We start from the raw sequence: 25,802 nt of genomic DNA on the forward strand, positions 1-25,802 counted from the left end.
ACGCGGTGATTCTTTCGGCTTGTTGGTGCATTTGTAAACCCCATAATAACGTCGTTTTCAATTGAAAAACCCTCCAGTCAATAGGTTAGTAAGAAACTAAAGATCACTAGCTACTCGTGGATCAAAAATCAAGCCAGAGACATAAACTTAGGAAAAACTGGTCGTTTAAAATCGAACTTGTTTACCATGGTGTCGCATTTTCTAGTTCCTTGCTAGTTGTGTGTGTGTGTGTGTTTTTTTTTCTAAATGAGATCTACATTCCAAAAAATACAAGTGTGTTAAAATTGATATAAGTTATATGTACAGCTTGTCGCAAAATATATGGCTAATTAGTCTTGATAAGTATCACAAAGTCGGTAAGTCAGAACATGAGAGAAAGCTAGTGGTAATAGACATGAATATTAAATAAGTGCACGTGACTACTCCTGATTAGATCCCATTGATGGTTTTATATTCGAGTTAAAAAAAAAAAAGTAGGTGACTACTTCTTAATAAATCTTATGGATGATTTTTAAGTTATTAGTCAACCTTACTAAACTAAGAAGTGCAACGGTTTAAGATTTTTTGAAAGTTGTATATAAACGCTTTAACCCATCTCATTTTCTCCATTCAAACTCACTTCATATCTTTATTAATATTCCTACATAACTCACAACTTGTTACACTCTAATAAGTTATGGTCAACTTAGAGTTTTACTTGCTAGTTCTTCTACTCACCCACCACTACACCACCAGCAATGCGGCCACCGACCACGCCGCTACAAACTACGTCAACGCCTCATGCAGAAACACCCGCTACCCCGCTCTATGCATTCGTTGTCTCTCACCTTACGCTGATTCCATTCAAGGAAACGATCAACAGCTTGCAAAAGCAGCCACTTCAGTCAGTCTAAACAATGCCAAGTCAACCGCGGCATACATTTCCAAACTGGCCATGTCATCGGGACTAAAACCGAGTGTGCGCCAAGCAGTGAAAGATTGTATCAACAACATGAACAGCTGTGTCCCGAGCCTGAACCAGTCGGTTCTGGAGTTTGGGAAAATGGCTCGGTTTAGGGGTCAGAATTTCGAATGGCACATGAGTAACGTTGAAACGTGGGTGAGTTCGGCGCTAACAAATCAATACACTTGTGCTAGTGGATTCTCTGATGGATCCATGAATGGACCTGTGAAGGATGCTGTGATTAGGAGGATGAATTATTTAGCACAACTCACTAGCAATGCACTTGCGTTGATTAATAGATTTGCTTTAAGACATAAAGCTGGTACTCACATGCCATGAGGATTAATGGTTTCTAATGAGAAAAATGTTATAGAAATCAATCTGAGTTTTGTGTTAGATACTAGACTAATATCAGGTTATTCAGTTTGTCTAGGTTAATAATATTTTGTAGTCATGCACCAATTCAACAAACACTATAGATTGTTACAGATTTGTTTTGTTTTGTTTTGTTTTGTTTTGTTTTGATTATGAGAATAATTAATGTCCTCATGTCTAGAAGTTTCACCACCGGTGTTGTGAAGGTGTTCTTTTTTCCATCGGTTTTAATGCAAAATGGTTACAAATTTACAAGTTTTGTTACGCTTACAAAACATACAATACATATGTCGAAGCATGAAATGAATCTGACATGATCCATGACGATGTTTCCACGGATTTCGAGATGAACGAACCACGTCTTGATCTTCTTCTCCGGTTGCTTGAGATCTGCAATGGCTTTTTGGGGGTGTGGAGGTGACTGCTAAGAAATCTCAAGGATTTCTTGTTTACAGACACAAAAATATATGATGGCAGCTCTTATTGAGCCATCCCTTAATAAGGAGGTGAAGACCTCCTTATATAGAGAGCCTCATGGCCACCATCATGGTACCCTAATGGGCCTAGCCCAGTTAGGGTTACCTCCACAAAACCCCCTCAGCCCAATAACATTGTATTAGTCCGTATAATAAAATAAGCCAAACATAATAAATTTAGGGTCGTAAAACCGGGTTTAGTACCATAACCCTACAAGCCCCCCAAGTCCAGTGTTGCTCCTAGGCGTGCAAGCGTTTAGGTGGAGCGCTGGACTTTATAAGGTGTGTTAGGACGTGAGGCGGTTTTTTCCCTTTTCTTCGGCCTTGTCTTTATTGTCTTTGAGTTTTGGGAGGTTTTCTCCATGATGGTGACGTGTTGTGGTCCTTATGATAATGATGGTGCACTAGCATGAATAAGATATAGCACGCATCATAACAATACTGGTGCGGGGCCTGATAAAAGATAGAGTGCGCGTCTCGATAATAACGTAATGTAACTTGCGCGCGAGGCAGCTTACGAGTTATAAAAATAATTAAGCTTGCGCGTGAGGCGACTTACGAGCTATAAAATAATAGGGCTTGCGCGCGAGGCGACTTACGAGCTATAAAATAATAGGGCTTGCGCTCGAGGCGACTTACGAGCTGTAAGATAATAAAGCTTGCGCGCGAGGCGACTTACGAGCTGAAAAATAATAATGCTTGCGCGCGAGGCGACTTACGAGCTGTAAAATAATAAAGCTTGCGCGCGAGGCGACTTACGAGCTATAAGAATAATTAGGCTTGCGCGTGAGGCGACTTACGAGCTATAAGAATAATTAAGCTTGCGCGCGAGGCGACTTACGAGCTGTAAAATAATAAAGCTTGCGCGCGAGGCGACTTACGAGCTATAAAAATAATTAAGCTTGCGCGCGAGGCGACTTACGAGCTATGAAGCATGCGCGAGTTGCGGCTTATGAGCTATAATATGATGATAATGACTGGCCCACAAGGGCCTCTTCTACGCAGGATGACTATCCCAGCTTGTTTTCAAAATGATAATGGAGGCGCAATCGGCCAGATAATAATAATGTCATATGTGCTTGTGCGACTCGTAGCCGAACCTGCAAAAACATATCAAATTGGCGCATGGCCGTTTGGGATATTGTTAGGCTCCCGCCCTAAGATTCGGATGTCTTCCATCGCGATAATGCAGTGGTGGTATACCACGATAGTCCCCTAGTTCATTGCTGCTAAATAATGTTGTCCTTATCCTGATTTGGATTAGACTATTCTCATTTGTTGCGTCGCTTACGCATAGGTTTTGGCTTTGTGTCATGCGCAGATGTTTTATGCGCTTGCGCATAGGCTGTGTCATGCGCCACGCGCAGATGTTGCATGCGCTTGCGTTTAGGTTTTTTGTCATGCGCCAAGCGCAGACGTTGCATGCGCCTGCGCGTAGACTTTTTGTCATGCGCCAAGCGCAGACGTTGCATGCGCCTGCGCGTAGACTTTTTGTCATGCGCCACGCGCAGACGTTGCATGCGCTTGCGCGTAGACTTTTTGTCAAGCGCCAAGTGCCGACGTTGCATGCGCTGATGTGATATGCGTGAGCATGTGATGCGTGAGCATATGTCATGCGAGTACTTGTGATGCGTGAGCATATGTGATGTGTGAGCACATGTGATATGCGAATTCCCAACCTTTAAGTTTGGCGCTTGGCCTTATGGGTTTATGAGGATTCCCAACCTTTAAGTTTGGCGCGTGGCCTTATGGGTTTATGAGGATTCCCAACCTTTAAGTTTGGCGCGTGGCCTTATGGGTTTGAGGATTCCCAACCTTTAAGTTTGGCGCTTGGCCTTATGGGTTTATGAGGATTCCCTACCTTTAAGTTTGGCGCTTGACCTTATGGGTTTGAGGATTCCCAACCTTTAAGTTTGGCGCGTGGCCTTATGGGTTTATGAGGATTCCCAACCTTTAAGTTTGGCGCTTGGCCTTATGGGTTTAAGGATTCCCAACCTTTAAGTTTGGCGCTTGGCCTTATGGGTTTATGAGGATTCCCAACCTTTAAGTTTGGCGCTTGACCTTATGGGTTTGAGGATTCCCAACCTTTAAGTTTGGCGCGTGGCCTTATGGGTTTATGAGGATTCCCAACCTTTAAGTTTGGCGCTTGGCCTTATGGGTTTAAGGATTCCCAACCTTTAAGTTTGGCGCGTGGCCTTATTGGTTTATGAGGATTCCCAACCTTTAAGTTTGGCGCTTGGCCTTATGGGTTTATGAGGATTCCCTACCTTTAAGTTTAGCGCTTGGCCTTATGGGTTTAAGGATTCCCAACCTTTAAGTTTGGCGCTTGGCCTTATGGGTTTATGAGGATTCCCAACCTTTAAGTTTGGCGCGTGGCCTTATGGGTTTATGAGGATTCCCAACCTTTAAGTTTGGCGCGTGGCCTTATGGGTTTATGAGGATTCCAACCTTTAAGTTTGGCGCGTGGCCTTATGGGTTTATGAGGATTCCCAACCTTTAGTTTGGCGCTTGGCCTTATGTGCGCATGCACGGCGACAGAGTGGTGACTTGCGGGCGCGCGTGCATGGCGGAGAGTTGCGCACACGCATGGTAGAGGGTTGCGCGCACCTGCATGGCGTTGGAGACTTTACGTAAAACCAAAAGCATGGAGTCGTCTTTCGAACTCACATGGTGGTTTTCGCGGGCGTGCATGCATGGCTGTGGAGTGAGGATCCGCGAGCGCTCGTGCATGGCGGCAGTCTTTTGCGCAAAACCCACATGGTGGTTTCCGCGGTGGTTCCCACGGGCGCTCACGCATGTCGGCGGAATGGTGACCCGCTGGCGAGCATGCGTGGTGGCAGTCTTCTGCGCAAAACCCACATGGTGGAGGTCTTTTGCGCGAAACCCACATGGTGGTTCCCGCGGTGGCACATGCATGGCTGCGGAGTGAGAATCCGCGAGCGCGCGTGCATGGCGGCGGAAGTCTGGTAATTTTTGGATCTGCAATTTGAGAGTTAGATCTGTAACTTTAAACCTAAAATCCAGGTCTGTAATCTAGATCTAGATCTGTAAATCAGATCTAGATAGATCTGAAGCTCGGAGCGGAGAGAATTTAAAACCATCATAGATCCGGAGGCTTGATCATCCGAATCAGGTAGTTTCTTTTTTGCACAGATCTGGAAGCCTCTTTTAGATCTATGGATCTTTTAGAGCTTTAATAGAACAAGCCTTGAAGCCTTTTTCTGTAAACTTCCAGATCTGGGTTTTTCTTGGGAGAGATCTGAGAGCCGAGACGAAAATCGAAGGGTAGTTCGTTACCGTCCCACGGATGGCGCCAATGTCGAAGCATGAAATGAATCTGACCTGATCCATGACGATGTTTCCACGGATTTCGAGATGAACGAACCACATCTTGATTTTCTTCTCCGGTTGCTTGAGATCTGCAATGGCTTTTTGGGGGTGTGGAGGTGACTGCTAAGAAATCTCAAGGATTTCTTGTTTACAGACACAAAAATATATGATGGCAGCTCTTATTGAGCCATCCCTTAATAAGGAGGTGAAGACCTCCTTATATAGAGAGCCTCATGGCCACCATCATGGTACCCTAATGGGCCTAGCCCAGTTAGGGTTACCTCCACACAACCCCCTCAGCCCAATAACATTGTATTAGTCCGTATAATAAAATAAGCCAAACATAATAAATTTAGGGTCGTAAAACCGGGTTTAGTACCATACCCCTACAACATATATAAAACCATCCAAATGATGAGAGAGATGGTAAAGAAGGGAATCCGGGTACAAATAGTACAATATCCAAAACCTTTCAATAATGTGACCTTCCTAATGAGAACGTTAGCAAATTTCAACAGCTAATCCTGCAAAACAAGCATCGTTAGCCTCGTTACACGAAGGGAGTTTTTCATGTAGCCATCATCCGGCGTGAAAATCATTATTATTTTTTAAGGAATAGTATGAGATTATAAGTGTCAGTGAGTAAAAGCATACTTGAACAGTTGAACTTTTTTTACTCTGTAATAACTATAGTGATGTAGAGTATGGTTGATGTCACTGATCACGTCCGTTGATTTCCACTTAGTGGTAACGGCCTATCGGGATGTGATACTAACATATGGAATTTGATTGGTTGAAGAGATATATTCTTTTTACCTTTTTGCCCTTTGGGGTCCATAACAGCTTGTGGTAATAAGTGTTGCCGAATCCAAGTATTTATGTATATCAATCAGGTCGATGTAAGTTTTGTGATAAATGTTAAATATAACAAAGTGGAGCCGATGCAAAACTAATATTATCAAGAACTGATCTTGATTAGTTTGCAAAACAAGAAAATTAACACTTCTTCTTGACTTTGTTATTCACAGCCCAAAGATGCTTCAACCTTGAACCTACTATTGTCTCTTAGTCGAACAAAAAGAAACAGAGTACAAAACTTTATTGGGCTGCACTATATTAAATTGCAGGAAATATGGATCTTTTCTTTTTGACAAACAAAAAACTTCCGATAATGTTTATTAAGAAAACGAACACACAAAAAAAAAAATTTAATAAACTTACGTGAACCAAGGGTTTATATAACACCCTTAATTCGAGTCCTACTCGTATTCAAATACACAATTTGAACCCAACTCAAATAGGATTTATGATAAGACTAACTTAATTAAAATAAGACAAACTTATTAATAAATAATAAACGAATTATTATTTAAAATCTCCTCCAAGCCACCCCATAAGATTTACTGAACCGCCCTTAAATATCGTCCCGATTAACAATGAATCCATCTAATTCCTATTCATTTATAAGGGTGCGCACCTCCGTCACCCTCACTTCCACCACAACCAATATTATTAGGATTTGACTGTTACCAATTGATTCAAATGGTTGATATTAAACTTGTAATAAGTGAATGTTGATTATGTTTGAGGTCTTTATTATTTTGTGGTACACTGTGTATAATTGAGGACTCAAATGTAGTACGATATTATTGTGTACCTTCATGTTTTCCCACATGTTAACATAGACAGGGATAAGGCAATTGATGCGGCGGTACATAATATTTATACATATTTTTATTTCGTATGCATTATGTGGTTGATCAAGTGAAATGCTTAGAAAATCACAAAATCAGAAGGCATTTTTTTTATTTATCGTATTCACAACAATGTAACTTGTGTGTTTGTTGGTTATTGTTTTGCTTGGACTTTTGTATAGTCGTTGAAGAAGACAAATTATCATGGTATTAAACATGGATTAGAGATTCATGCGTGTACGTAGAATATATGTGCGTGTGTCTTGTTATCATGATTATATGTTATTGTAATTTAGTGTATTGTTATCCTTGATGTCTCTTCATTACTTCACGTTGCATTAGAAGTTTGTTTAATTTAAAGACTCTTGGGTACGTTGTCTCATCTATCTTGTTTTCCTACCTTACCTCAGGACGTCATTTTCTTAGGTTCAAGTCTCACAACGATAAGAATTAAAAAGAAAATTACCGTTAAAAAATAAAGAGAAACAAGATTTGGATATAAACAAATTTTTACTCTATTGTCAAATATTCCTTTTTGTGATATGTCTAAATATTTTTATACCAAAATAATGCATGATTCTAATTGGATTTATTTACTACGCAAGCTTACAGAAAACCACGTCTCATTACACTTGTTAGTAACATATTCTATATTCTATATGATCATTATGATAAACAATTAATATAAATTTTCTTAATGCCTAACATAACTTATTTCTATTTCAGACTAAAAGCATGTAATCTACAAGAAGTAGTAGATAATGATATCAACTACTCGATAGATTATACAAGAATTGACTCATTAGTCATCTCTATATAAGGTGTATATTTATAAAGTATATTAACTATATACTTCAAAAAGCATTTAAGGTTTGTCCCACATATGTTGAATAGTAACTATTTCTCTATCTGTTTAATTATTCATAGCACTTTCGTTCTAAAAATAAAACTTTGAACGTCAACATCTCGTTCACATTATCTTCATATTAAATAGATTTCATCAAGAAGTTCAGAATATCATGAGTTGAATAGTAAAATACTTAAATAAATATTGTTTACTTATATCATATTATTTATTCGAACATAAATGTTGTTTTCACTCTTTTCTAGCGATAAGCTTTTGTTTTCAATTAGAAAGTTGGAATTTTTAATCTTTTCTTATCTTGTATGTGGGGGACTAAAACGTAGTTATCATCGATCACGCCAAAAGCAGACGGATGACAATAACACGTTAGTTCTAAACACAAAAAGCAGGTCTAACAAAAATATTATAGACAAATAAAACTAAAATTATATAATTAGCAATCAAATTATCTTTTTCTATTCTTCTTTAGTTCTTTATGTACCTTTCCTTTTCTGATCATAGACAACAAAAATGACGTTGATCTAGAACAACTTTATCTAAACTCAATCGTCGTATAGTCTTCGTGCAATAATTTTTTTTAATGACGATTCCTAGATTTTATACGATAAATTCACTACAACATGTATCGTGAACCTTTTGTTTGTGAAGAACACCACTTAAACAACCAGATATCTCTTCGGGACACGTCACTTACTCTTTATATGTCAGGGTTATTGACTATCTCTTGTGTTAGGTATCTCAATTTATTATTAGATGGTTAAAATTTACTCGTCAGATATGACATCACATGAAATCAAGCTTACCTAAAAATTAAGTTAGAATACCAAATATGCCTCTATAATTTATCAAATTACATATTTTTAATAATTTTGAGTTTTTAACAACTTTATAACATCATTTATATTTTTTATTATATAATATGGGTTAAGGTTGAGTTATAATAAAAAGATTAGTTTTTCTAGGAAGGATAGGAAATAATCTTGTCCATTTATTTGAGATTAGATTAGAGAGATCATCAAGTGTAAAACAAGGGTAAGGACATAATAGGGATAACACATTTGTTGACTTTCTCTCTCCACATGCAAGGCACATGTCAAATTCCCCATCATTTTAAAACGTCCATAACTTTTTATACGACATTTTTTTTCAAAACAATTTCACCATAAAAACGAGTGTTTTTTTTATCTTTTATATGAGTACCATATTGCTTTATAAAAACAAAAAAAATTCGTGGGTTTTTGCAAGGTGTGTTTTATCATAATTGTGTTTTATAAAATTGTGTTATACAATTGTGTTTTATTTTTTCATAGTGTTTTTTGCATTGTGTTTTTTACATTGTGTTATTTAATTGTGTTTTCATTGTGTTTTTATTTTCATAGTGTTTTTTCCATTGTGTTTTTTACATTGTGTCTTTTCATTGTGTTTTTCATAGTGTTTTATTTTCCGACGAAATTTCCGAAGACTTTTCCGGCAAGGTGGTGGCGGTGGGTGGTGGTAGTTGTAGGAGATGAGTGAAAATTTAAGTGGGTTTTAATTAAGTGGGTTTTTGAAATTTAAGTGGGTTTTAATTAAGGTAGTAGACTAAAATACCCTCCTTCATAGCCTTCTTAGGAAAACCAAACTTCTTATTTGATCCTTTCTTTATGGGTTAAGTTAAAATACAAAGTACAACAAAAATGAGAAGGATGAGAAGGAATTCAGTTATCTTAGATTTGAATGACTGAGATTAATTTAACTCATCTTTGTTGACTTTCTCTCTCCACATGCAAGGCACATGTCAATTCCCCCATCATTTTAAAATGCCCATAACTTTTTCATACGACATTATTTTAAAAAAAAATTCACCATAATAATAAGCGTTTTTTTATCTTTAATATGAGTATCATATTGTTATATAAAAATAAAAAAAAATTAATGGGTTTTTTTAATTGTGATTTTTTGTTGTTCGTTGTGTCATTAATGTGTTGTTTCTATTGTGTTTTACGTTTCAAGTCATTGTGTTATACGTATTCACCATTGTGTCTTACGTTTTAGGTCATTGTGTTATACGTATTCACCATTGTGTCTTAGTTTTAGGTCATTGTGTTATACGTATTAACCATTTTGTTTTACGTTTCAAGTTATTGTGTAACATGTATTAAGCATTGTGTTTTATGTATTAGATAACAAGACACAATGGTGTCGAAAAGACACAATGACGAAAAAAGACACAATGATAAGCAAAAAGACACAATGGTGTGCGAAAAGACACAATGACGAAAAAAGACACAATGGTAAGCAAAAAGACACAATGTTGTGCGAAAAGACACAATGACGAAAAAAGACACAATGATCAGTGAAAAGACACAATGGTGTGCGAAAAGACACAATGACGAAAAAAGACACAATGATAAGCAAAAAGACACAATGGTGTGCGAAAAGACACGATGACGAAAAAAACACAATGATAAGTGAAAAGACACAATGGTGTGCGAAAAGACACAATGACGAAAAAAGACACAATGATAAGCGAAAAGGCACAATGGTGTGCGAAAAGACACAATGGCATGATTTTTGTTTTAAATTTTATATAACAAAAATCATACTCATATTAAAGATAAAAAATCATACCCATGCGCTATTTACTCCATCCAATTAGTTTGATGCTCCAACATAAAAATTACACATAACACCTCTTAAGCCTAATTTTTATTTATTTATTTATTTATTTATTTTTAGAAACTATTTTACTAAAGTGGTTAGTTAACCACTGCATACTTTTAAGAGTTTAATTAGTTAAAACTTTTAATTTGAAACACAAATATCATGTGTATTTCTTATTTTACCAATATAATTACAGTTTTAGTCCCTCTACTTTAACCAACTTCATGCAAATGTAAAGAGTAGTTACAAATTTAATCTCTATCTTTTATATATTTACTCTTTTAAATTTCACTTTTAACTCAACTTCCCCCGTTATTTTTAAACGGACATAACTTTTTCGTACGTTAATATTTTTTTAAAAAAATTACACTATAAAAACGAGGATTTTATTCTTTTTAATTTGAGTATGATATTGCCATAGTTTGTGTAACTTATAAAAATAGCATTCTATGTGTAGGTGTTTGTGGTCCGCTTTTGATGGTTTTGAATTAAAATGTGAGCCACATCGTTAATAATGGTATTTTATCGTTGAAAACTGAAACGGAACCGTTGAAAATTGAAACCAACCAAACTGAATCATTACCAACGATTTGGTTCCGATTTCAATAATAAATTGAGTTTAAAATAAGAATTATTAGTCTACATATACCAACAAACGATTTCACTGTTTCAAATAAAACAATAAACGGCCATAAATCTGTTACGTGATTACCAAATTATGTGTTTTCCGCTGCATCGCACGGGCACCCGTCTAGTTTTTAATAAGCATTGGTTAAAATATCCCATGCATGAAATCTATATGGGACTTCTGATGAATCTCTCGATCGAATAGATATAGAACAAAGAACACAGTACCTCCTCTCTGGATCTTCATCAATTTACATAAACAATCAAAATTTAATTCTCTATGCAAAATATTGTGTGTAATCACAAATAAGTTTATTTGATAGTGATTATACTATTCGGCTAATAATCTATGTCACAATTTCGTTACCTACAGTTGCATACGCTATTATCAGGTTTCGATAGTTATTCCAATAAAAGATTAAAAAAAAGTGAGAGAAATCATAATAAATATTTTTGGCACTCTTGAATTTAATTGGAATGCAATTTAATTGGAATGCAAGGACAATGAGTTGTTATCTTGAAATGTCTAGGCGACTAGGCCTACTATGGTATTAATGGGCCTTCCTTTTTATTATCTTAAAGATAAGATTACTAAAATTAATTGTTTTTGTAAAGGATATCAAATACCTCTTTATGTTTACATGAGAACTAGCTTTTGAACCCGTGTATTACACGAGATTGGTCAAATGATAAAAATAACTTATTGAATTAATTTAATGTAGACTTAGTAAAAAAAAAAAACAAACAGGGTTAACGAATATACTAAAATAGCATGACTTTAGAAACTTCAGGTGTTGATTTGCAAGAAAATAAAAAAATATTGAAGTTGCATAATTGGTAAAATCTCGAGTATGAAAAGGACACTTAATACAATAATAAATAAAATTCCACTATTATAAGTTATAACCCACTTGACAAAATGATCTTGACTCATAACCCATGGATAACTTAAATGAATGAGATGGAAGATTATGAATTATGAGAAATGTAGGATTGACACCTAAGCTTCACTATTTTTTTATTAGTATAGTAAGATTTACAAGATTATTTCTTTTAGATTTACTAGATTTTAATAATCCTTATCGAATGGAATTGGATGATAATAATCTCGTTCATTTTATCGCCACAGACAGTCCCAAATTTAATAAAGTTAGCCCCCAATGATCCCCGGTTAAAAAGAACTTAACGACATTATACTTTTTTATGAATTTCAAACTAATGTTTTAGGGTGTTTGATCGGAAGGATGATACGAGTCAATTGATGTAAACTTAGTTCGAAACGGTGCTCCAAAACGATGAAATAATGATTCAATTCGAGTGTTTGAACTTACAATTAACAAAATCAAGTCGTCTGGATCGCCGTTTCGAGCTAATATTTTTACATCAATCGATTCGTAACCTCATTCTGATCAAAAGCCCTAAAACATTAATTTGAAATTCGGAAAAAGTATAACGCCATTAGGGGGCAATTTTTTTAAATTTGGGACCGCTAGTAGCAATAAAATAAATAAGGATTATTATCGGTCAATACTGTTCAATAAGGATTATAAAAATCCAATAAACCTTTCTTTTAAAGAATAAGTTATCTACATTTGATTAAAGTAAAAGTTATTAATTTCTTATTTTTTAGAATACATCGATTTAGGATTTAGAGAACAAGAAAATCAAATACATGTATTATTGTTGCTGTAAAAATACGACTTTATAATTGTTTCTTGATGTAATTATTTATAATGCATTATGTATAAATACCCTATACGATTCTTGCAGCTTTTATTTCTATTTTGATTATATTTTACGCCTACGTGTCACTATATAATAATACTTTGAATGTTATTAGATGGATATGTATAAAAAATTACTAAAACCGTGCGGGGTCCGTGTATTATTCATAATTGACCGGCAAAACATACCAAAAGATTTATAGCCAGATGCTCAGTTGATCAATACTGAGTGGTGCATAGTATCAATTCTCATCACCGAATATTTTTTTTCCAGGTGCTCACTCTTTACGGTCCTCCTTTCTTGCCATTCATTTAATTTAGTTTTAATTTGTTATCATTTGTATTAGGAAAATTGGTGTTTATTGGTCCCAACTATTTCATTTTTGTCGGCTCTGGTCTCAACTTTCATTTTGGCTGGCAACGGTCCCAACTTTCACTCTTTACGGTCCTCCTTTCTTGCCATTCATTTAATTTAGTTTTAATTTGTTATCATTTGTATTAGGAAAATTGGTTTTTATTGGTCCCAACAACAATTATTTTATTTCTATTTTGATTATATTTTACGCCTACGTGTCACTATATGATAATACTTTGAATGTTATTAGATGGATATGTATAAAAAATTACTAAAACCGTGCGGGGTCCGTGTATTATTCATAATTGACCGGCAAAACATACCAAAAGATTTATAGCCAGATGCTCAGTTGATCAATACTGAGTGGTGCATAGTATCAATTCTCATCACCGAATATTTTTTTTCCAGGTGCTCACTCTTTACGGTCCTCCTTTCTTGCCATTCATTTAATTTAGTTTTAATTTGTAATCATTTGTATTAGGAAAATTGGTTTTTATTGGTCCCAACTATTTCATTTTTGTCGGCGCTGGTCCCAACTTTCATTTTGGCTGGCAACGGTCCCAACTTTCACTCTTTACGGTCCTCCTTTCTTGCCATTCATTTAATTTAGTTTTAATTTGTTATCATTTGTATTAGGAAAATTGGTTTTTATTGGTCCCAACTATTTCATTTTTGTCGGCGCTGGTCCCAACTTTCATTTTGGCTGGCAACGGTCCCAACTTTCACATACGTTTCTTCCACCAGTCCGCGACTAACGGAGTACTACGGTCCCAACTATTTCATCACCGAATACTGAGTGGTGCATAGTATAAATTCTCATCACCGAATATTTTTTTTCCAGGTGCTCACTCTTTACGGTCCTCCTTTCTTGCCATTCATTTAATTTAGTTTTAATTTGTTATCATTTGTATTAGGAAAATTGGTTTTTATTGGTCCCAACTATTTCATTTTTGTCGGCGCTGGTCCCAACTTTCATTTTGGCTGGCAACGGTCCCAACTTTCACATACGTTTCTTCCACTAGTCCGCGACTAACGGAGTACTAACTCCGTTATGTCAATGCTGATGTGTCCATCCAACTTGTCAAAAACAAATGACATGGCTGCCTACTTGTCAAACTCAACCTCTCCAACAACAAGCAGTACTCAACCTCCTCGTTGTCTTCTTCAACTCTCTATTGTTCTTCCATGAACCACCATCAATGGCTCACTCTCTGAACTTCACCATATCAACAACCCCCCACTCACTTGACCTCACACACTACCAATACACCAAACCCACATCCCAAACCTCTCTTCGCATCTTCCTCATCACCAAACGCCCATCAAAACCACTCCTTCTAGTCTCCGCAGCATCCGACAACAACCCCGGAGCCTCGTGCTTAACCATGGATCACATAATCAACAACTGAACCAAACCGATCACAATTACCACTGATTTGGGTTCAATTGAGGTGGATGCGATGACAGAGGCTGAGCTGAAGGAGAATGGGTTTAGGAATACCCGGCGGATGAAGCTCGTATAATCTAGGAGATTGCTTATTGAGGTGTGATCAATTTGGGGATTTTGAGAATTAGGGCTTGAGAGTGAATGAAAGTTGGGAGAGAGATTAGTGCTTAAGTGTAATATACATAAACAGACATAATATCCACGTTGGCTGCCACGTAATATTTTTTTGACAAGTTGGATGGACACGTCAGTATTGACATAACGGAGTTAGTACTCCGTTAGTCGCGGACTGGTGGAAGAAACGTATGTGAAAGTTGGGACCGTTGCCAGCCAAAATGAAAGTTGGGACCAGCGCCGACAAAAATGAAATAGTTGGGACCAATAAAAACCAATTTTCCTAATACAAATGTGAAGAAACACTAAGTGACCCAGGCAGATTAAGGATAATCTTAGGGTTAAGTAGATGTTTCCCACGAGGGTTAGGTCCGGCAAAGATGGTTATTCTTCTCGACCTGCAAAACAGACACCGTGAGCTCGTCACTGAGAAGGGGGGGGTTCCTCCTTGTGACCACCCTCCGGCGTGAGAATCAGACTAGATTGCTCTGAATATAAGTGTATATTGAGAGAAATAGCTAGAGAGAAGATAAGATAATGATACCGTTCCAAGGTGTTGGAGTATTTATAGCCGAAGGTAGGTTTCCAAGCAGGTACGGCCAGCTGTATAATATTCCTTTTCCACCAACTACGGGCTACGTTCGTGCCACGATGGGAGTTGGTGGGTAGGCAGCGGCTGATAGTGACATTTTGTACTGGAGCGTGCTCCTCCTCGTACTATTGTCGGTGAGCTGTCACCCTGTGATTGGTTCATGGGCTGCTTTTGTCAGATCTTGTCTATTTGTCTACACCTTGGCAGGTATAGTACAAAAAATCTTCTAGAAGCGTACGGATTGGCTCTTTTGGGCGGGAATATTCCCGCCCTGCTCATTCCTTCTTCAGGTGACATTGCTGAAGTATAAGAGTTAGTGCCTTATGCGTGTAGCTTTACTATTAGTGCGGGTAGCCTTCCTTCTTGGTTTGTACCCACAGCTGCGGGAACAGGCAGGGTACTGTACCAAGGGAGGCTTTCCTGCGGGAACAGCTGGCTTACTGCATGTAAGGTCTTCATCTCTCTGAGCATGGTGGGTCCTGCGGATCCAGTTGGTCTTTGCGCAGACGTACCTCTTTAAGGTGAGTCTTGCGGGTCCAACTGGGCTTTGCTAGGACCTACCTCTTCAAGTCCCCCCAGTCCATTGTTCTTCTCATGAATTTTTAATAAGTGAGGTGAACTTTTGGACTTTAAGCAAGGGGTTTTGAAAAGGGGGTTTTCGTTTTTTAAGGTTTTCCGTGGGGATTCTTCCCGCGGTTTTCCTGATGTCACTTGCAGAAAATTCCCGACTTTTTCTGCATGATCTTTGGGTATGATGCGGGTAGGTGCGTAACCTCTCTGCAAGTCGGGAGCGTTGTGTTTCACTTGTATAGATTCTCCACGGGGTATTGGTAGTTTTAGACATAGTGATCAGTTATGTTAAACAACCAATTCCACCTTGAAGCTTCAGACAATCTAGTCCTCAACGTTCCCGCAATGCGTGGGTGTTATTTCCCTTTCCGCAAGCATGATCCATAAGATCCATCTTGGGTTCAATTCCCTGCAAGTGTTGAGTATGTGAAGGGTTTCGCCTTGACACTGTACCCGCACTTGTCTTACGGTTCCTTGTTTTCCAAGGTATCTTGGCTTCAATTCCCTGCAAGTGCTAAGTATGTGAAGGGTTTCGCCTTGACACTGTACCCGCACTTGTCTTACGGTTCCTTGTTTTCCAAGGTATCTTGGCTTCAATTCCCTGCAAGTGCTAAGTATGTGAAGGGTTTCGCATTAACACTGTACCCGCACTTGTCTTACGGTTTCTTGTTTTCCAAGGTAAGGGGGTATATTTCCTCTTATTTTTGAATCTTTTTGAATCTTTCTGAAATTCGAAGAGTTGGTGAAAGGATAAGGACAATCCAAATGGCTGAAGGGACGTTGGCGTCTTCTGACGGTTTCAGGACGTGCAGGAAGTTATGACGACGTGACAGCATGTGGTCAATCAGGACGCTTTTTCAGGCGCGTGGGCGCGAGTTTCATGTCACGCGCCATTCTGACACCTGTTGCCAGCTTGCTTTATCCACGTGTCGCCGTTTCATTGCACCTGCGCTCTCTCTCTCTCCTCCGTATTAAATTCATCGCATTCATTGCGATGAGTATATAAGGGGGTAGAGGGTGCATCTCATCCCTTACCTTCACTTCACTCTTTCCCTTTTAAGCGATTTCCGGCGAATACTCATCTTTTCCGGCGAGCATTCTTCTGAAACCGCTTTCTTTTAACTTTCTTAGAAAAGAAAATGGCTTCTTCCACTTACGATCCTGAGGTTAACGTCGAGGAGTCTGACGTTTACCTCGAGAACCCGACGTCTACGTCCGATAAGGACGACAAGAGTACTGCTGGCGAGTGCCAGTGTACTCTTTCTGTCGATGTGTATCATTACATCGTCAAGAAGTTCATGCTGGAGCCGTACGAGCCAGAGTTTCCGGAGCCCCATCAGACGGTGTACGATGCCCCAAAGGGCAAGATAGGGGTTTACGCCTCGTTCTTCATATATGGGAATCTAAGATTCCCATTAACGAAGTTCGTATACCGTGTTTTGGAGAAACACGGTGTGCATTTGACGGAGGTGCACCCAATGGCGATTCCTAAAGTTCACCATTTCGAATGGGTGTGCCGTATTTTGGGCATCGAGCCCCGCGTCGACCTTCTAATGACCTTCTACACCTGGAGGTGCATCCAGGGTTGGTATACCCTTGTTACTCGGATCAAGGGGTTGAAGATCTGCGCTACCGAGCGTAGTCTTCGTTCTTGGAAGCGGGAGTTTTTCTTCATCTCCGCTCGCGTCGTCCCCATCGCGATGATGTTCAAGAATGGGCGGGCGCTCCCCAACCTTCACGCCTCCAATTACCAGGAGGCGGAATGGTTCGCCAAGATCTCCCAGATCCAGACTCCGGTCTATCGCTTCGCGGAGTCTGGGATGGTGATGCTCGGGATGAGCCGCGTGTGGAAGGATGTTGGGTCTGGGACGCCGCAAATACCCATCATCCTTGAATACGGTTTGAACTATTTCCCTTACGGTATGCTCTGTCTTTTGTGTTGGTTTAGGGTATTTCTTCTAACATTATCTTTTTTATTTCAGAGGGGAACGACTTACAGTCGCTCTTGCATCCGCGGGAGACTGGTGGTCCCGCACGGTTGGGTACTCGTGATCTCGATGAGAACGAGTTGCCCATTCTGGAGCAAACGACGGATAGATTCGTAGAGGTCTACCCGCCGGGCCACGAAATTTTGAGTGCCACTCGGCCAGGTAAGGAGTTTTTTAATCCTCGTCCTCTTCATGCTCAAACTTCTGCTGGAATTCCTCTGATTTTGTCATCTTCTGATGAGGGATCCGCAGATGGGCCTTTCTTTGTGAGGAAGAAGAAGGCTGCTGGCGTGAAGGGCAAGGTGAAGGTTACTTCCGTCGTCGACCTGGGAAATCAGTCTGATTCCGAGACTGAAAGTGAGGAGGCGGCGGAAAACCTTGGTGGTGGCGAGACCATTGTCTCGGAGGTTGAGACGGCTGTCACCTCCAAGCAACCAAGCGTTGTGACGGTGACTGGCGTGAAGAGGCCAGTTTCATCGGGTTCGTCTCCGCCTGTCAGGTCTTTCAAGATTAAGAAAACCCGTAAGTATATTTTTTGTGTACCTTTTCCGCATTTCTTTCCACCGTTGTTTTTAATATTTTGTTCTTTATGCAGGAGTGGACGTATCCGCTTTCCAGAGCGGTGCGGGAGGAAGCAGTTCAGGACCCACGACGATAGGTTTGGTCAACCTATCCGAGGCGATGACCCAGGCGGCTGTGCCTGTTTCCGGTGCTGGTTCAGTTGCTCATACTGTTGAAGCAACTGTTCCAGTTATGACGTCATCTCCGCCGGCCGTCAGTGCCATCTTTACCACATCCTTCACTGGGCCGGCGGTGACTTTTTCTCCGAGCTCCTCCGCAGCGGCGACCACGGTTATGAGTTCATCTCAAATGAGTTCATCTCCGATGGTCTCTACCACAGTGGCTTCTACCGTGCCCCATCCGGTGTCAGCGACTGCCTCGTCCTTGGCCGGTTCTTCAGGTATGTTTGGGGTTGGGACCTCTAGACTTACCTCTGTTGATGAGGGGGTCCAATATTTGCTTTCTTCCCATCTCCTTGACCTCTTGGATGGATATCCCTTAGGTTCGGGTGATGGGTTTGGCAGCTACCGGCCTGTTATCGACCCTACAGGTGCGTGGGGTTACTTTGGCCTATTATTCATACTTATCATTTTTTTCCTAACTGTTTTTTGTTTTTGCAGTTTCGGATTCCAATGAGGTGTATGCTCCACGGTGGAATATCCGCCGGGGAACGACCCTCCGGACGACTGCGGACTGCGTTGACTGGGCGCGCCATGCCACCCCAAGCGGTGCGTTGGGGGAGGCAATGGCTAGCTAACAGGAGGGCAGGTTGTCCAACGAGCTCCGAATCCTTCTCGCAAGGATGCACCCGCGTGTCGAGTTACTTTGTCGTGAAAACGACAAGTTAAAGACTGCGCGTAGCCTGGAAGTGGCTCAAGTGCGATCACTGCAGGAGGAGAATAAGAAGCTTGCTGCCACCGCTGCGGAGAAGGAGAAGGCCTTCAAGGACCTTGAGGTCGAGATCCAGGCTAGGCATGAGGCCCGTTCCAAGGCTACCTAAGCTGTTAACGAACAGCTTAGGTTGGCCAAGGAAACTGCGCGTAATGCGACCGAAAGGGCCACCAAAGCTGAAGCCGTTGCTGAGCCTCTACGCGCTGAGAACGAAGAGCTTAAAGCCAAACTAGAGAAGCTTCAGCAGGCTCATGATGCTTTGGCTTTAGAAGATGCCAAGAAGCTGCAAGAGCTCTTGGATCAGAAGGGTATGCTTGATCGCACTGAGCGCAAGCTTAAGGGCGTTGAAGAGGCTGCTGCCAAGGATGTGTTGCTTGCCAACCTCAACAAGAATGAAGCCGAACGCGCCCGCGATCAAGCTCAAGCTACCCTTCAAGAAGCTCTGACCAATAAGGGATGGCTTCTACGAGAAGCGTTGCCGCAGGTACGCATAGTTCCATAAGTTCTTTGCTTTACGCTTCTTTATACTTAAAGTTTCTTATATATATATATTTGTTGGTTGTGCATCGGATTTTCGCGAACACATCTTATGACGATGCCATGAGTGCAGCCCTCAACGCTTCTCATGAGGATGGGGAGAAAGCTGGTTTCCTGCTTGGTCTAGGATTTGCAGAGAAGGGCATCCCGCCTTCCAACTTTCCTTTACACGATGTTGACACTGAAGCTGCCTACGACCAAGCTGTGAACCAGTATGCTGTCTTCCCGCATCCGGTTGTGGAGAAGGTGAATGAAATTGCTGCTGCTGATGACGGGCTAGCTGTTCTCAAAGCTTTCCTTGAACCGCCGCAGCCAACTGATGGTGCGGGTTCAAGTGGGTTTGGAGGGAGTGGTCCCGAAGCTTGAACCTTGAGATCCCTTCCAACCGTTTGGGTAGATTTGTATTTTTATAGGCGGGTAAATACCTAGCCATTTTGTAATGTTTGAATTTTTGTTGTGAATATAAATGTTTTGTTAACGCCTTGCCTTGTAAACATTATATGATTTGCTCATGCATATTTTAGTTTAACTTAGCAATTTTCTAAGTGTTTTGAATAAGTTAACCTTTCGACGCGTGTCAGATGATAGGTTAATGTTCTGTTTCCTCTATCATGATTGTGCGGGTAGGACCGTCACTTTCACTTAGTAGGATGACCAAACTTTACCTATATCTGACCTGCGTGAAGGTTTTCCTCATCTTCCCCTTAGAAATATTTACTGTTTTTGTGTTTATGCGGGTTATGTCGCTTTCTACACGCAACGACTTACTTCCTCACTTATTTATGCGGTGAATACCGGCATATCAGTGTGGTCAGTTCATAAGTATAAAGGTAAGGCTATCAACACAATGTGATAAGGAGAATCATTTCCATTAGAAGTGGCTCTAGGCCTTTTCTTTACAAGTTTGGAATTGATTTACATGTAACATCTGCGTAATTGAGCTCCATTCCATGTTCTTGGGATGGGGGTGCCATCGAGCCTTTCGAGCCGGTATGCGCCCTTTCCCAAAATTCTTTAATAATGTATGGCCCCTCCCAGACCGGGGCCAGCTTTCCTGGGCGCAATTGGTTCGAAGCCTCGTTGTTACGCAGTATGTAGTCTCCGACATTGAAGTTGCAGAGTTTTACCCGCGTGTTGTAGTACTTTCGCATTTGTCGCTTGTAGTTCTCTTCACGCGTTGCGGCTAAGTCTCTGCGTTATTCGGTTAGCATAAGGTCTAACCGTCTTTCCGCATCATTGTCTTCTGGTTGAGTTATGACTCTTGGTGAGGGTAGACCGATATCGACTGGAACCATGGCTTCAGTGCCACAGGTGAGGCTGAACGGGGTTTCGCCCGTGCTTGCCTTTTTTAGCGTTCTGTTCGCCCAAAGGACGTGTGGAACTTCGTCCACCCAGCCGGATCTATGCTCTAAGAGTCTTTTCTTTATGCCGTCGACGATGCTCTTGTTTGCTCTTTCCACCTCACCATTACCCTACGGGTGTGCCACTGAGGTAAAGGTGTGGGTGATTTGAAGTTCTTTCAGCCACTTTTGTAGCTTCTGGTCAGCAAAGTTGGTGCCGTTATCGCTCACCAAATTCTGTGGAAGTCCAAAACGACAAATAATAAATTCCCAAATAAATTTTTTGATATGTTTTGCGGTTGTTTGGGCTAAGGGTTTTGCTTCTATCCACTTGGTGAAGTAGTCGATGGCTACCACTAGGAACTGAACGTTCCCTGCTGCTGTGGGAAATGAGTCTGTCACATCGATGACCCACTTCTGGAATGGCCATGAAGAAGTGACTGGAACAAGTTCGTTCTTCGGGCGATGCGTGTTGGGTGCGTAGAGCTAGGACCGTAGTACTCCGTTAGTCGCGGACTAGTGGAAGAAAGTATTACTGGTAATTATTAGTTATTATTAATGTAATAATAATTGTTGTATTGTTTGTATTTACTAGTTATTCTGCGAATTGTTGCACTCATAAAACACAGGTATTCATTATTAATGTAATAATATACATTTTTAACCTATTTAATTATTTAGTTATTGGGTGTTCTCTAATAACCCGTGTGTTATCTTAAAAAAACGAATACGTTGTTGTCTTTTTTTCTCTCTCTCTCAAAGTTTTGACCGGTTTGAAATAGATTTTTTTAGAATCGGTTGGTTTTCTTCTAATAATACGCATGTGTCACCATGAATATGACTTTTTTTAGTATACATATACATTGTATTGTAGACTGTATCGAGTGGCGATGTTGTACATGTACCGTCATTAACAGAACAACCAAACTAACATCAGTACCAGTTTCGCTATTCCAAACCAATATCAATATTTTGTTTCTTTATCTTTCCGGTCGATGTAAAACACGATTTTATTGTTTGGGTTACACGACTTTATTTTTTTCAGTTAGATTGGACAACTTTTGTGTAATAAATTTATACTAAACAAACTTTTTTTTATTGTACGGGTTGTGTTCAATATAATGTATTTTTTTTGTGTGTCATAAACATATAGATTGTTGGCACCCTACCAATAATAATATATGCCAAACCAATACTAACCAAACAATGTGCCAGTATTGGTATATGTTTTCATTTTCTACAACCCGCGCACCCAAACATGTACATGCGGATAAAAAACTCGTTATTCTTATCAAAGAAACTTTTACTAAAAATCGTTAACCCATATTTAGTATTACAATCGGTGGCTTGTTATTATTTGTTGAATCGAAAATGCATATTAATTAGTAATTTGGTACACCTAAATATGCTTAATATAAGAAGACAGTCCATTAAATTTTATGATTATAGAACCAAACCATATAATAAAACCTTATTTGAACCAAAGCATGCATCCAATTAGAAGTTTAATATTGTATCACAAGTATACAACGTTGGATGGCGACATAAAATTCAATCTTTTCATAATTTATCAATCTTTGCCCATATATTGGAACCTATTCCTATCTTATCATCATTCTTCTAGAGAGAGAGAAAGAGATGTGGCAGGCAATCTTAACATTGCTCATATTCACTCTAGCCATAAGTCCAACAAGATCCAACACTCAATTCATCCACAAATCATGCAACACAACATTGTACCCTGAGCTTTGTTATTTGTACCTCTCGCGGTTCTCTACCAGGATCGGGACCAGCCCGAGACTCTTGGCACAAACCGCTTTAGCCACAACCCTTAGCAAGACACGGTCCACTTTGAGAACACTGAGGGCTTACTCGAAAACACACAAGTTAACCAAAAGGGAACTTGGTGCGATACAAGATTGCTTTGAGGAGATTGATGACTCGACTTATCAGCTCCACAAGTCCATGGTGGAAATGGGTAAAGTCCGATCTGGACCCAATTTCTTGTTTAACATGAACAGTATAGAAACATGGGTCAGTGCTGCAGAGACAGATGACGATACATGCCTAGATGGTTTTTCAGACATACGTACCAATGGAGAAGTCAAGACCATGGTTCGTAAACAAGTCTTAAAGTTTGCGCACTTGGCTAGCATCGCCCTTGCTTTTGTTAACAGCTATGCAAACGGTGATCAGCTATTTCAAGGGTCGACGAATTTATAGTTAAGTTTATGTTTTTTTCTCAAATGTTATCAATAATATTACTATCATTTGATCATCATAGATCTTATCAAATAGTTACCAAACATGTTTGGGTTTTTTTTACACGCGTTGTGCGTAGCGTAATTAAAACATGTGTATATAAGGACAGAGTTTATTTTTATGTGGTAACTTAAGTTTAAAAGTGATCATGAAGTCACCATCAATTTTATTATCTTATTCTCTTGTGAATAAATATTTAATCATGCACGTTGTTTTCTTAAATGTGAAATTCCATATATAAAATACAATAATGAATAATACACTATATTTAGAAGCATTAAATAAATCGGTAGGTTATGTTCCTATGACCATACATTTTTGTCGTTTTGAAACAATAATGTTGTGGGACATGTCCTATTGGCCTTGCCATGCATTTCCATTTTATATGAAGATAAAGAATTACTACTTTTGATGTACCATCTAGTGTTTGATCCAGCATTTTATTAAAAGTTATTCCCAGATAAAACGAATAATTTTAATATTATATAAAATATTTAATTAGCCATGTAATCTTTTATACAAACCTAACGTGTTTTCTTTAAGAACCGCGGTTTTCGTACGTGAGGCTTGTTAAAATTTGTTATTTTAGTTCAAAAGTTTTAAATTTGTTATTTCCGTTCATAGAGATACATTTTCGTCCTCGTGGTTGGTTAAAATCTCCTGTTGCAGTGCAAAATATACATGTTAGCGTTAGCGAGAAAGACGAAACTTACAACGAAAATGAAACTCTATAGACGAAAATAACAAATTTTAAACTTTTGGACGGAAATAGCAATTTGAACAAACCATATTTATCTCACCTTTCTATAAGTAACCAAGGTTAAGAACTTAAATTACAATTATAAGTTTTATTATCATGTTAAATAAAGTGAATGCTCATATTTATCTCACATTTTTTTAATTAACGATGACAACGAATAAAACATTTTAGTTTTTTTACTTTTTTTTGTTTTTAATTTATATTTTGAGTTATGAGTTTTTATTATTATTTTTGAATATTTTTTTGAGGGGTTTTAAATCTTAATAGAATACCCATTAAAAAATTCAAAAAATATAATAAAAAAATCATAACGCAAAATATAAATAAAAAAAAATTAAAAACTAAAATGTTTTCGTCGTTATCATTGTTAAAAATAAACCTTCTTGATTTCTATTCATTTGTCAAACGAACACATTAAAAATGTATTTGGATTTCAATTCCCCACAATTCAAATTCCTATTAGAATGTTCATATTTCAAATCCAATTCCTTCAAATTCCAAATCGTATGCAAATTCCAATTCCAATTATATTCCATTCCGTGAAACAAAACACGCCCTTATAATCATTTTTATGTGCGGAACTGAGTGGAATTAAAGGGTAATAATTATGCAAGTGCATTTACCATGTTAACAAAAATAAAGTTAAGACTTAAGAGCGTTAGTGATCACATTACACTATAGCTATTATTTGTCAATTAGTGCTAATTTGAATTACTAAACTTAGTTTGTCTAAACAAACACACATGTTACATGTTGATACCGAATCCTGATCACACAGACACAATCGTTCGTACGTTGGGTTATGTTTGGTGTTTCTCCATGTGGTGGATCATTATGCTCACTTGATTATGTTGGTTATTTGGTCTTGTGGTGATCATAGTGGATTCACCTAGATATGCCACGAATAGGCTTAATTCTAAGTCTTTAATTTTAAGTGGTATTTTTTTTCCTTTTTCACTAATCATATGTTGATCTCTTTAAATACTCTTTTTTAGTTTAAATTTCAAAAAAAGTCAAAATGATACATTGAAATAGAAAAAAATATATTCAGCATATTATTGGTAAAAATAGTTTTATTCAATAGTTTCTATTAATACTTCTAAATGGTTGAAAACTAGAGGTGGGTAGAAAAACCGGTTACTGTAGTTTATAAATCGATTTGTAATTCTCTCAATCTCCCTACCGAAACCGGTTAACGGACCCGAAAACTGGCGAAAACCAATCAAAAACATATCGTAAACCAGTCAAGAATCAGTTTAAACCCAAATCAAAACCGACCATAAGCCGATTTATGGTTTGAAACCAGTTTGTGCACCTCTATTGAAAACTCCTTTGGATTTTACATAGATGTGGATAATATGCTAATTATAACATGAAAACAGCCCTTGAATGAACTCACATCTAAATTTATTTATTTATTTATTTGTAAGGATACAACTTTAGCCCGGCCCACATTTATGGATTTTGAAAGACAAGGCTCAGGCCACGTATCATAGTCCTTGAAGGTTTTCTGTAGGGGTATGGTACTAAACCCGGCTTACGACCTTAATTTATTATGTTTGGCTTATTTTATTATATGGACTAATACAATACTATTGGGCTGAGGGTGTTTTGTGGAGGTAACCCTAACTAGGCTAGGCCCATTAGGGTACCATGATGGTAGCCATGAGGCTCCCTATATAAGGAGGTCTCCACCTCCTTATTAAGG

At 38.8% G+C, this 25,802-nt stretch overlaps 2 pseudogenes; both read left to right on the forward strand.

Annotated features, from left to right (window-relative positions):
- Positions 1-268: 268 nt before the first annotated feature.
- On the forward strand, positions 269-1,369 carry LOC143627113 (21 kDa protein pseudogene; annotated as a pseudogene).
- A 21,187-nt stretch (positions 1,370-22,556) lies between these two features.
- On the forward strand, positions 22,557-23,395 carry LOC143627114 (21 kDa protein pseudogene; annotated as a pseudogene).
- Positions 23,396-25,802: the final 2,407 nt, after the last annotated feature.

This window comes from Bidens hawaiensis, unplaced genomic scaffold (assembly GCF_021521415.1).
Source record: "Bidens hawaiensis isolate Kalapana, Puna unplaced genomic scaffold, B.hawaiensis_p1.1 tig00004599_1, whole genome shotgun sequence".
In the NCBI taxonomy this organism is placed as follows: domain Eukaryota; kingdom Viridiplantae; phylum Streptophyta; class Magnoliopsida; order Asterales; family Asteraceae; genus Bidens; species Bidens hawaiensis.